The 12058-nt window shown below is 40.5% G+C and overlaps 1 protein-coding gene across 5 annotated transcripts in view; it reads left to right on the top strand.

The window, feature by feature from the left end:
• Positions 1-12058, top strand: part of PDGFRA (platelet derived growth factor receptor alpha) — a 62438-nt gene that overhangs the window by 7898 nt on the left and 42482 nt on the right. The gene's annotated exons all lie outside the window — the stretch shown is intronic.

Below are 12058 nucleotides of genomic sequence, written 5' to 3'. Positions count from 1 at the left end.
TGGTGAAACCCTGTCTGTACTAAAAATACAATAAATTAGCTGGCCATGGTGGTGGGCACCTGTAGTACCAGCTACTCGGGAGGCTGAGACAGGAGAATCGCTTGAACTTGGGAGGCAGAGGTTGCAATGAGCTGAGATCGCGCCACTGCACTCCAGCCCAGGCGACAGTGCGAGACTCTATCTAAAAAAAATTAAAAAAGAAAAAAAGAAACTTCGCAAACAGGCCTAGATTTCTACCCAGGGAACCACTGTTACTGGAGACGGGAGTTTGGAATCTTAAGCAACAAACGTGTTTATTCTCTTGCTTCCTGATGGCTTGCTCAGAGGGCCTGTTTCCATTGCCTACTTTTTTTGAGACGGAATCTTGCTCTGTCACCTAGGCTAGAGTGCAGTGGCAAGATCTTGGCTCACTGCAACTTCTGCCTACTGGGTTGAAGCCATTCTCCTGCCTCAGCCTCCTGAGTAGCTGGCATTATAGGTACCTGCCTCCATGCCTGGCTCCTTTTTTTTAATTTTAGTAGAGATGGGATTTCACCTTGTTGGCCAGGATGGTCTCGAACTCCTGGCCTCAAGGGATCTGCCCGCCTCAGCCTTCCAAAGTGTTGGGATTACAGGCATGAGCCAATATGCCTGGCCTCATTGGCCACTTTATATGTCAGTAAATAATCTTTCCTGGCAGAGGGTCCACTGTATCTGGAGGCACTGAAGGAAATCTGGGAGTGTCTGGCGAGGGCAAAGCACTGCTTAGAGCTTGCACAGGAAAAGCAGTGAGCCCTTCTTTTAAGCTCAAGAATGCTTTAAAGATGCATCTTTGGCAAGTCTTGCCAAAGAAATATGGGATCTAAATGTGATAAAACCAAAGACATCAAGCTGGCTCTGGAGGCCTTCTTTGAAGTTTGCTGAGTGGATTGTCAGTGGGAGGCTGGTATTTACATGTACAAACACACAAGTGTGCGTTACTGCTAATTGTGGTAAATCAGGCTGGTCAGCCTCTGGGGCCCACTGTGCCTGCCACCGCAGCAGTATGGAAGCCCTGCATCCCAGACACATGTCAGCATCCTCAGAGGCCATCAGCCAGCCAGCATTGTGTGAATTGCATTTGGGTTCACAGCACTGTAATTGTGTTTCTCCTGCTATGGTGAGCAAAGGAGGAAAATGGAAGGAGGAAGTGTAATTTGCCCTAGGAAATAGTCAGGCAGGCGGCACACAGGGGTGGGATATGGCTAAAACACTGACCTTCCCTTGAGAGAGACCATATGGTGAAGTGGAGAGGGCATAGCCTTTGTATCACACAGACCTTGTGTTCGAATCCTGGCTCTGTCACTGGCTGTGTGACTTTGGGTCATTTGCAAAACCTCTCTGAGCCTCAACTGCCACTTCTTAAAATCAACTCTAAGTAATCTCTAAGGGTTATTCTTCACAAACAGAGCATGTACATGCAAACTTTGGCTTAGTAAATAATGGTTTCTCATTCTCTTATTTTGTTTTCTACGTACCCCACTCCCCTTCCTGTTAGGAGCCTTCCACCTTTTATTCTGTGTTTTCTTCCTTTCTTATTTTCCTGGTGGCATTCAATAAAGCAGAAATCTGATTTCTGCAAAGCAGGCCACCTTACAGGAGAAATGCATGATTAGGCACCACCAAAAACTTTGTTTAGGCTATTATCTTCTGGATCCTCTCCAACCAAACTAAACTCAACTAGGGATAAACACAGCAATACAGGAATACATTGAATTTCTCTCTTACTCTCTCTTTTTTTAAACTAGTTTACTCAGGAATCACATGCACACATATTTTAGCTTCCAAAGTCAATGATGGAACACATTGAGTCCCATTAGGCTCACTCCATTGTATGAGTTAGCATCAGAGGAGTTCTTACCAGAGTGTCTTCATCTTGAATAGGGCCTAGGTAAGAAGAGGATGAGACCTGCTGGGCTGCATTCCCAGGAGGTTAGGCATTTGTAGTCACAGGAGAGATAGGAGTTGGAACAGGAGTTGATAGATACAGGTCATAAAGACCCCAGTAATAAAATAGGTTGCAGGCCAGGTCTGATGGCTCATTCCAGTAATCCCAGTACTTTGGGAGGCCAAGGCAGGAAGATTGCTTAAGCCCAGGATTTCAAGACGAGCCTGGACAACATAGTGAGACCTTGTCTCTACAAACAATAATTTTAAAAACATGAGCTGGGCATGATGGTGCAGGCCTATAGTCCCAGCTACTGGTCTGAGGGGTGGTTGGGGGTGCAGACTGAGGTGGGAGGATAGAGGCTGCAGAGAGCTGAGATCAGGCCACTGCACTCCAGCCTGGGTGATAGAATGATACCCTGTCTCAAAAATAAATAAATAAATAAGCTAGCAAAACCAGGATGCAGTGAAGAAGCTGGCCAAAACCCGCCAAAACGAAGATGGTGATGAAAGTGACCTCTGGTCATCCCTACTGCTTATTATACACTAATTATAATGCATTGCCATGCTAAAAGACACTCCCACCGGTGCCATGGCAGTTTACAAATGCCATAGCAATGACCAAAGATACTCTGTACGGTCTAAAAAGGGGAGGAACCCTCAGTCCTGGGAATTACCTGCCCCTTTCAGGGAAAACTCGTGAATCTTCTACTGCTTGTTGAGCATACAATCAAGAAATAACTATAGGTATACTCACTCAAGCAGCCATGCAGTTGCTGTACCCATGGAGTAGCCACTTTTTTAGTCCTTTACTTTCTTAATATATTTGCTGTTATTTTACTCTTTGGCTTGCTCTTGAATTCCTTCCTGCATGAAGCCAAGAACCTTTGTGACCTCCCAGGTCGAACCCCAATTTTGAGGTTCACCCTGTGACATCTTTTCTGGTGACCAATGACGGGACAATGGTGACCTCCCATTGACTTTAAATTAAGACTGATTGGCATTGTGTGGGCTTCACTAGTGGGTGAGTCTCTCCTTGCCCAGATTCAGCTTGCTAACATTTTTTTCCCTTCAAATTGGCTCCTTTGTCCTTTCTAATGTTCTTTATTTTGGACAGATGGGAAAGTGGCTGTGAGGCCTCTGGCTTAGCAGCCTGATAGCGGCCTCCTGTTGTCTGGTTGCCCCAGATGGGAGCATGCCTGGCTGGTCACATCTTTTGCAACCCACCTTGTCATCCCTTCTCTGAGACCTTTTCTCTTTAGTTTCTTTTTAAAAAAATTTTTAAATTAATTAATTAATTAATTAATTAATTTTTAGAGATAGCATCTTGCTCTATTGCCCAGGCTGGAGTGCAGTGGCATAATCATGGCTCACTGCAGCCTGGACCTCACAGGCTCAAGTGATCCTTCCACCTCAGCTCCTGAGTAGCTGGGACTATAAGGCACGCACCACCACACCTGGCTAAATTTTGTGGGTTTTGTTTGTAGAGACAGGGTTTTGCCATGCTGCCCAGACTGGTCTTGAACTCCTGGGCTCAAACGATCTGCCTGCCTCAGCTTCTCAAAGTACTGGGATTATAGGCATGAGCCACTACACCTGGCCTGTCTTTAGTTTCTAATGACTGGCTGTTTGACTTCTCTGCTCTTCGGGCTGATATGCTTATTTCATGTTTGTTGTCTTTGCCTTGGCTATTTGGCAATTGTTTAAGGCAGGACACTTGTTTGTGAGAGTTCTCCTGTTGTGTTGACCCTGGGACACCAGAGTCATCGTTCTGTAGCTCCAATTATGTTAGGTCTCATACTTTTGGGGTTCACTACTGGCCATCCCCCAGATGCTCTGGGGTTTTTGGGGTTTTTGGCATTTGATTGGGGACCCTTGTTAGCTGATTCTCCAGGTTTTGTGGCATTTGGATGCTCCAGGGTGTTTGGCACTGGCATTCCCCTCTAGCATTGTGGGTTAGAGTCCCACCCAAGGGGAATCTTAGTCTTGCCTTTTCTTGTTTTCTACTCTAAAATTATCATTTTCTGTAAAAGCATTTTCTTATTGTCACTTCATTTAATTTTTTGCTCCAGGAGGTGGGAATTTGCAGGGGAAAATAATTGGACTCTCCCTACACTTAGAAAAACTTCTGTGTCTGTTGAGATCCTTGTTAGACAAAGGGACAGTGGTGAGTCCCAAAGGACTCATCACTAGGGTGCCTTTTAGGCAATTGGAGCAAATTCAAATTAGCAAACAAAGTTTAGCTATTTGGATAAGTCCCAGTTTTGTCAGGGAAATAATTTGGGTTCAGCTATCTTTTATAAAATAGTGCATTTGCCGGGCGCGGTGGCTCAAGCCTGTAATCCCAGCACTTTGGGAGGCCGAGACGGGCGGATCACGAGGTCAGGAGATCGAGACCATCCTGGCTAACACGGTGAAACCCCGTCTCTATTAAGAAATACAAAAAAACTAGCCGGGTGAGTTGGCGGGCGCCTGTAGTCCCAGCTACTCGGGAGGCTGAGGCCGGAGAATGGCGTGAACCCGGGAGGCGGAGCTTGCAGTGAGCTGAGATCCGGCCACTGCACTCCAGCCTGGGCGACAGAGCGAGACTCCGTCTCAAAAAAAAAAAAAAATAAAAAAAATAAAATAGTGCATTTGTGTTTCTACATTATGGCTAGAGCTCAAAGATAAAAGCTATTGGATCTATGTTTGTGTGTGTGTATAAATGTCTAGATGTGTTTATGTGTATGTACATTTATTGTGTTATATATTGTGTCTACAGGGTACCAAATTGGCTTATAAATAAAAGAGTGCTCATAAAAAAAGTAAATAAGTCCAAGCATTTCTCAAGCTCACGTAACTTAAGTTTGCTAAAATTTAGAGTTACTAAAAATTCATATATAACTCTGTATAAATGTGCCAAAGAAGATATGCTCTTAGTGAAAATAAATTCTTTTTGGCCAATTCAGATGTCATTTATATGTGGGGTTTAAAATACGAGTTTAGAAAGAAAATAAAAACAAGTAGAAAGAAATAAAAAACAATAAGTAGTGGAGAGAGATGTGAGGAGAGTTATGAATATGAAGATGTATTTTGGTCAGGAAGGTTATAAATAAATTTTATGAGAAAGGATCTTAATATGATAAATTCTTGTCCTAAGGTAGAATGACTGATTGTTTAGAGAAGAAGGAAATACAGGACAAATCAGAAAGCCCAAGCATGTTGTAGATGACCTGTGTAAGTCATGGTAAAGTTTATAAAAGATAATTAATTAAAATTTAGATGTAATTAGCCATAACTGAAAGGAAATTAATTAATTAATTAATTAATTAATTTTGAGAAGAAGTTTTGCTTTTGTTGCCCATGCTGGATGCAATGGCATGATCTTGGTTCACTGCAACCTCCGCCTTCTGGATTCAAGTGATTCTCCTGTCTCAGCCTCCTGAGTAGCCAGGATTACAGGCATGCACCACCATGCTTGGCTAATTTTGTATTTTCAGTAGAGATGGGGTTTCATCATGTTGGTCAGGCTGGTCTTGAACTCCTGACCTCAAGTGATCCACCCACCTCGGCCTCCCAAAGTGCTGGGATTACAGGCGTGAGCCAACTCATATGCCCCGCCAGGAAATTTATTTATAATAGTCTATCTAAATTTTGGTGCCCTATGTTAAAACAAGTTTGTCTTAAAGTATTGGTTGGCTTTCAGTAAGATTGCAAGAAATACTGACTTTTAATTCTAGAATATGTTTCCTTTGAAGGCCTCTCAGATTTATATCTGTTCCTTTTCCCTTGAAAAAGTATATCCTTTGTAAGCTCAAAACTGACTTCCCTAGACTCCTTTTACGAAAAGCAATACAGTGCTTGTTTCAGGCTGTGGCTCAATAGCTAAGCCTTTGTTCTTTCATGGTGGTGGCCTGGGTTCAGTTCCTGGCTTAGGGAATGAGAGGTTTCCAGTTTGCTACTTCTGGGACTTTTGTCATTTATTCTTTTTGTCTGCACTGACAGCTTCTGATTTTTTCATTTGAATTTTTTTTTTTTTCTGTGAGCTACCTTAGGGGTAATGCTGGGTCTTGTAAAAATTGCTTGTCATCTTTTTGTAGACACCTCTTGTGTCCATGGTTAAGTTATAACCTTGGTTAAGGCCTGTTGGTTTCACTGGGGAAAATACCTTTAAAAAAAGGCTTAAAAGCCAGAGTTGTTGGCTATTTGTCCTGGCTAGAGTCTGGTATTAAGGGATTTAAAAGGATTTTTTAAAAGGACCTCTATAATTAAAAGTCAGCTTAATTAAAAATGGATATTCCATATTCATATATATATACACACACACATATATGTGTATATATATATATATTTGAAAGAGCTTTATGATTTTTTTCTTCTTGGATCTTATTTTTTTAAGAGAAAGTTTTTTGTGTGTGTTTGTTATTTGTTTTTCTTCTCAGTGGTCTGAATTATTTCTCCATTCTGTCTTTTTGCCCCCTTTAATGCCCATATTAGAGGACCTGAGATAATTTCTGACAGCCTGGGACTCCTTGGGAGGAAACAGAAGCTGTCACAGACCTCATTTTGGGAGAAACCTCTGTTTTCTTCATGGAACCCCCAGAACTGTAAGCAGACAGGACCCTTCAGAATCCAAGGCTCTGCTCTGTTTTACCTCACATTACCTGACCTTTGTGACTTTTGGGGGCATCAGAAATTACTTTGCATTGTGAGAGAACCTTTAGCATTGGTGTGTATTACCTAGGTAGGATGTATACTTTTAGGGATGGCAGTTACTTACATGAGTGGTTATTACTACAGGCCAATACTTACTTCTTTTCACATTTAAATGAAAAAAAGCATGCTCTTGGGCATCCACCTGTGAATGGAGGATGGGCTGATTTGCTTTAGGTTGGCCACCAGCCTTTGGGGAACATCCTTGCAGTGAAATGCTTGGTGAAAGCATTGCACTGTCTGGTCGCATAGTGTTCCATTTTGGGGGATCCAGTATTTGGTATAAATATGGGATTCTCGATTTTTGGAGATCTGTTTGGCCTTCCAGCTGTGCCTCCTTATTTGGACCTAGAAGCTACATGCTTGAAGGAAAAACTTAAAAACTGACAAATGAAAAAAAAATCCTACAACTACTGGATATTTATATGTGTTCTGTGTATTTAAATGTGTTCTGTGTGTGATATTTATATAAAAGAGCTCTAATTCATTGGTTTAAAGAAAAATAAGTGCTTAAATCAAATATATTGTCAGAAAAATGGCAACTTTAAAGCCTTTGAGTTCAAGTGACTTTAGTAATCTTTGGGAAATAAAGATAGTGTTAAAGATCATTGATAAAATAAAAATGTCTTCAAAATTTCGACATGTGGTCTAAATTAGGCAGGTTTGATACTGTTTTCTACTAAACAACATAAACTGCTTCTCTGAGTTTTGGTAATTGTTCAATTTACCTGCTTTGGAACATTAGATGCTAGGTAAGGCCTGGGGACTGTGGAGTTAACCATGTCAGGTTTTTAATCAAAACTAAAAGTTACTAAGAGTTAACACTGTAACATATGTACCTGAGATTACCGGAGAAACAGTTTTACATACAAGATATGTAAGGAAAGTAAAATGTGTTTTTGGTAAAAGATTATAGGAAGGCATGGGAGTACAGTTTTTTGTTTTGTTTTTGTTTTGCTTACTTTAGTGGATTAAAGGATTGTTTTAAGTTGTATAGGAAAAAGCTGAAGTATGAGCAAGTTGTGAAAGGTATATGAAAGATTAACATTGTAAAAGAAATTCTGTGTGTAAACATTGGCTAACGTTAAAGGGATATTATTATTATTATTTTTGTAAGTTAAACATTAGGATTAAAAAGCACGGCAGAGTTTTCTAGAGCACTGATCTGCTCTGTAACAGAAAATTGTAAAGGGTTATAAAAGGTTTATGAGAATCTTACCTTATGGTCAAACTGATTAAGATTGGGAAGATTTGTCTATACAGTTTTATTAAGAATTGGGTTTAATATTAATAGTACACTAATGCAAAGGTGAAATTTGGCTTTCTCTCTTGAATAAGATTTTCATGTGATATTACAAGATAATGAAAGATTTTTGTTTGATTTTTAAATAAACTATAGGAAAAATAAGGGCGAAAAAAAGTGACAGATCATTTGGAAACCCAAGTCTGCCCTATATCAATGAGTAAACGTTTTTACCTTTTTGAAATCTTTGAGTTATCATTTTGGTTAAATAAATGCTTTATGGTTACCTGGGATTCTATTTTGTAATATCACTGTTTAAACCTTTTATATTTGATGAATGTTCCAAAATGAAATTCTAAAGTAAGTCTTTTTCTGATCCGATTAGTCTTTCTAGATATCAGGTCCCCTAAAATCCAAAAGTGACATATTTGGCTTATTTGGTGTATTAAAATCATACAAGAAGCACTGTCAAATATAAAATACTATTTGGCTTTCTTTGGGCTATACTTATATAAATGTGTTATTGGTATGTGTTCCAAAATTATGCAAAACTCCTATAATTCTGATATGACTTAGTGTACATTATCAGTCATAATTATAGTTCTTATGTTACATTATTGTGTGCTACAGAGGTAACCAAATTTCTTTGTCAATTGCATATTTAATTGGCTGTCCTAAGACTTTTGTCACCCACAGACAATTGTTGTCTTGTTTTTAATCCTTTTCAAAAGGTGGTTTATAATCAGCTATAGGACTCTTGATGGGTACTCTAAAATGCAAGCCTCTGATAACTTTTAAAATTGTGCCATTGGCTGGGCATGGTGGCTCACACCTGTAATCCCAGAACTTTGGGAGGCCAAGGCAGGTAGATCACTTGAGGTCAGGAGTTCGAGACTAGCCTGGCCAGCATGGTGAAATGCCATCTCTACTGAAAATACAAAAGTCAGCCAGGCATGGTGGCTCACACCTGTAATCCCAGCAATTTTGGAGACTCAGACAGGCAGATCACTTGAGGTCAGGAGTTCGAGACCAGCCTGGCCAGCACGGTGAAATGCCATCTCTATTAAAAATACAAAAATCAGCCAGGCATGGTGTCATGCACCTGCAATCCCAGTTACTTGGGAGGCTGAGGCAGGAGAATCGCTTGAACCTGGGAGGCAGAGGTTGCAGTGAGCCGAGATCGCACCATTGCACTCCAGCCTGGGCGACAAGAGGGAAACTCCATCTCAGGGGGAAAAAGAAAAAGAAAAAGAAAATTGTGCCATTGAAATAGAAAAGAAAACACAAAAAAACTTCCAGGATTCTCATAGAAACTTAACATATTCATAAGGAATGTGGCCCAATATCAGGCAAAACAAGAGTTAATAGCATGGACTAAACTAATAAAAGATCAAAACAATCTTTTTATGACTTTTTGCTTAAAACATTGCTGATCCTTTCTGTTTTCGTTTTCAGAGTCAAGAAAACTTTTCCTTTGGAAAGTATTAACTGCTTTTAACAATTGAATAAAGTATACTACTGTAGACAAAATTTGGAGCATGTCTTTCTTTTTACCTGATTTCTCCAGAATTTGAAAACTATTTGGGAGTATTCTTAACTAATATCAATACAGTTATTTACATAAGTGCAGTAAGAATCTTCTTTTGTAACAGGACACAATTAAAGAAACTGCTTATTTTTTGAAGGCTTTGACTAGAATGGTGTGCTTTCAGATACAAACAGACTGCTTTAAGGGATCAAAGTTGACTTACAGAGCCAATAAAAGCTACTTGGGAAAACTGACCTCATTCCTTGTCTATGCAGTCTCTGTATGGGGTTCCTGACCTGTGGTAAGTGAAAATGTCACTTTCTGACAGGCCCAGGAGCCCCAAGTTATCTTGGGACATCAAGAAGAAAGGAATGCACCCAACTTATACAGACATTTTCAGGCACAGATAAATCTGTGGCTGACTCAAGGCTTTAAGAAGCCTAATTTGAGATTCTTTATAAATTAAAGTTCCATCAAAACCAATTTTAAAAAGAGCCTATGTGGCAAATAATTATTTTTGCTGCACTTTATATAAATAATCAGGCCAAATATAATAAGATTAAAACTTTATGGCAAACAAATTGGTCCCACTGTGATTTGTCTTTGGTAAAAATGGAAGCTAGAGAGAGAAGTTGTTTCAAAAACTGTGATACACCAGTTATTAGATTCTAGTCTCATCTGTTGTTTTTGAGTTTCTTCTGCAATTTAGACAGACCCTGCTTATTCCTGAGAATCAACCAGTGATGTATGGCTGTTGCTCAGAAGAAATAAGAGGGATGGCTAATGTAAAGATCTGGATCGGTATTCTAATTCTGGGCATGTATTGGAATTGGCTAGTGACCACATATCAGCTTGCTTTTAACAATTACCCAGTTCATGGAAAGCCTTCTTATTTAGTTTACTTGGGATAATTGTGCTGATTTTGCTTTACTGTTGTGGAATATATTGCTGTTGTCCTCTTTGTGTGGGAATGCAGGATAAACTTACTTAACATTTTCTTAAATTGAACACTTATTAATCTTCCAGATTTCACTTTTGTCAGAACTCAGAGTTATGATTTGCCCTCACTATACTGACAACAGGCTCTGGTAGGGTGCAGAGATCCTGGTAAACACACCCTCTGCTGGAAAACAGGGAGAAGTTTCCATCAGTGTAAACCTGCACTTGGGTTGCCTGGGCTGCAGTTAGGAGACTGAGTAGAACATTTGCTGCAGAGAAAAAAGAAGATGTGTAATTTTCACAGTTAGAATTAACTTAGGAGAGCTGAAATTAACTGAGTCTTGGAAATCTGAATCTTGAAGTCACCAGTGACTTTTGGGACTGTAAGAGAGTCTCCTGTGATCTTTAATCATGTGAGGGTGGGGTGAAATTAAATATTCAGTGGTTCTGCAATGGGATGCACTGTGCAATTGGTGATTGAGAAGCAAGCTCTCTGGCTTTAGGATAAGAATGTCTTGCTCTTAGTCCTTCTGGAAATGGAGCCTTGCATTGCCTGCTGTCTGTTTACACTACCTTTGCACATTGCCTTTGGTTATAGAGTCATGCCCAATGGCTCTTTACTTCTGTTTTAAGGGCAGGAGATGGCACCCTGTTAAAGAGAAAGGATAGTAGCTGCAAAAGCATTTGTTTCTCTGTTTCTGTGACTGTTTATATTGGCTTATCTTTGAATGGTCTTTATAGCCATACCAGGCTGGAGGTAGCAGGGTCATGGGAGTGGACTACTGATGTGGGCTGAATCACAGTTCAGATCCATGTCTCCAGGAGGTAGGAAGTGCAGGGCAAGTCATATGGCTTCTGGGGCATCCGTCACTTTCTTAGTTAAGGAGAAGTTGAAGGAGCTGATCTAAAATATCTTGGGAGTCTGCAGAAAAAGTAGTGAAAACCAAAGCACTTTACATTAAACTCCGTACTTTAGTCCTTACAGTAATGCCACAGCGCAAGCAACCAGTCAGGCCTTACTAGTGCTTCCTAGAAGAAGAGACTGAGGTTCAGAGAGTTGGACAGAGTGTCAGATTTGGGATCAGTGGCTAGTCCAATGTGATTTCCATCCTTTCTTCTGAGAGAAAGCATAAGAAGGCCAAGAGGGTGGGGGAAAAGCACAAGTCACCTGCCTGAGAGTCAACAGGGCAGGGATCTCTTTCTCAGTTTGCTTCTCTAAGTTATGGCAAATGCTTTTTGAGCTGTGATTATTGAAGATGGGGGCTGAAGTTCAACACGTAGTTGGCGTGAGAGAAGTAATTATGATTGAAGAAAAGATTTAGATGAAATCCATTGTTCTTTCCTGTAAAGGGGTTGTTATCCCTGATTCTTTTTTTTCTCTCTCTCTTTTTTCGATGGAGTCTTGCTCTGTCGCCCAGGCTGGAGTGCAGTGGTGTGATCATGGCTCACTGCAACCTCTGCCTCCTGGGTTCAAGTGATTCTCATGCCACAGCCTTTCCAGTAGCTGGGACTACAAGAGTGTGCCACCACGCCTGGCTAATGTTTGTATTTTTAGTAGAGACAGGGTTTCACCATGTTGGCCAGGCTGATCTTGAACTCCTGATCTCAAGTGATTCACCTACCTTGGCCTCCCAAAGTGCTGGAATTACAGGAGTGAGCCATTGCACCTGACCTATTCTCACTGATTGTTATAGTGCCATGTTTCGCAGAATTTGTAGCTTCAATTACTTATATTTGTGCACCTGACTTTT

The sequence above is a fragment of the Theropithecus gelada genome, chromosome 5 (genome assembly GCF_003255815.1).
Source record: "Theropithecus gelada isolate Dixy chromosome 5, Tgel_1.0, whole genome shotgun sequence".
NCBI lineage: Eukaryota > Metazoa > Chordata > Mammalia > Primates > Cercopithecidae > Theropithecus > Theropithecus gelada.
This window is presented reverse-complemented; position numbering and strand designations above follow the sequence as displayed.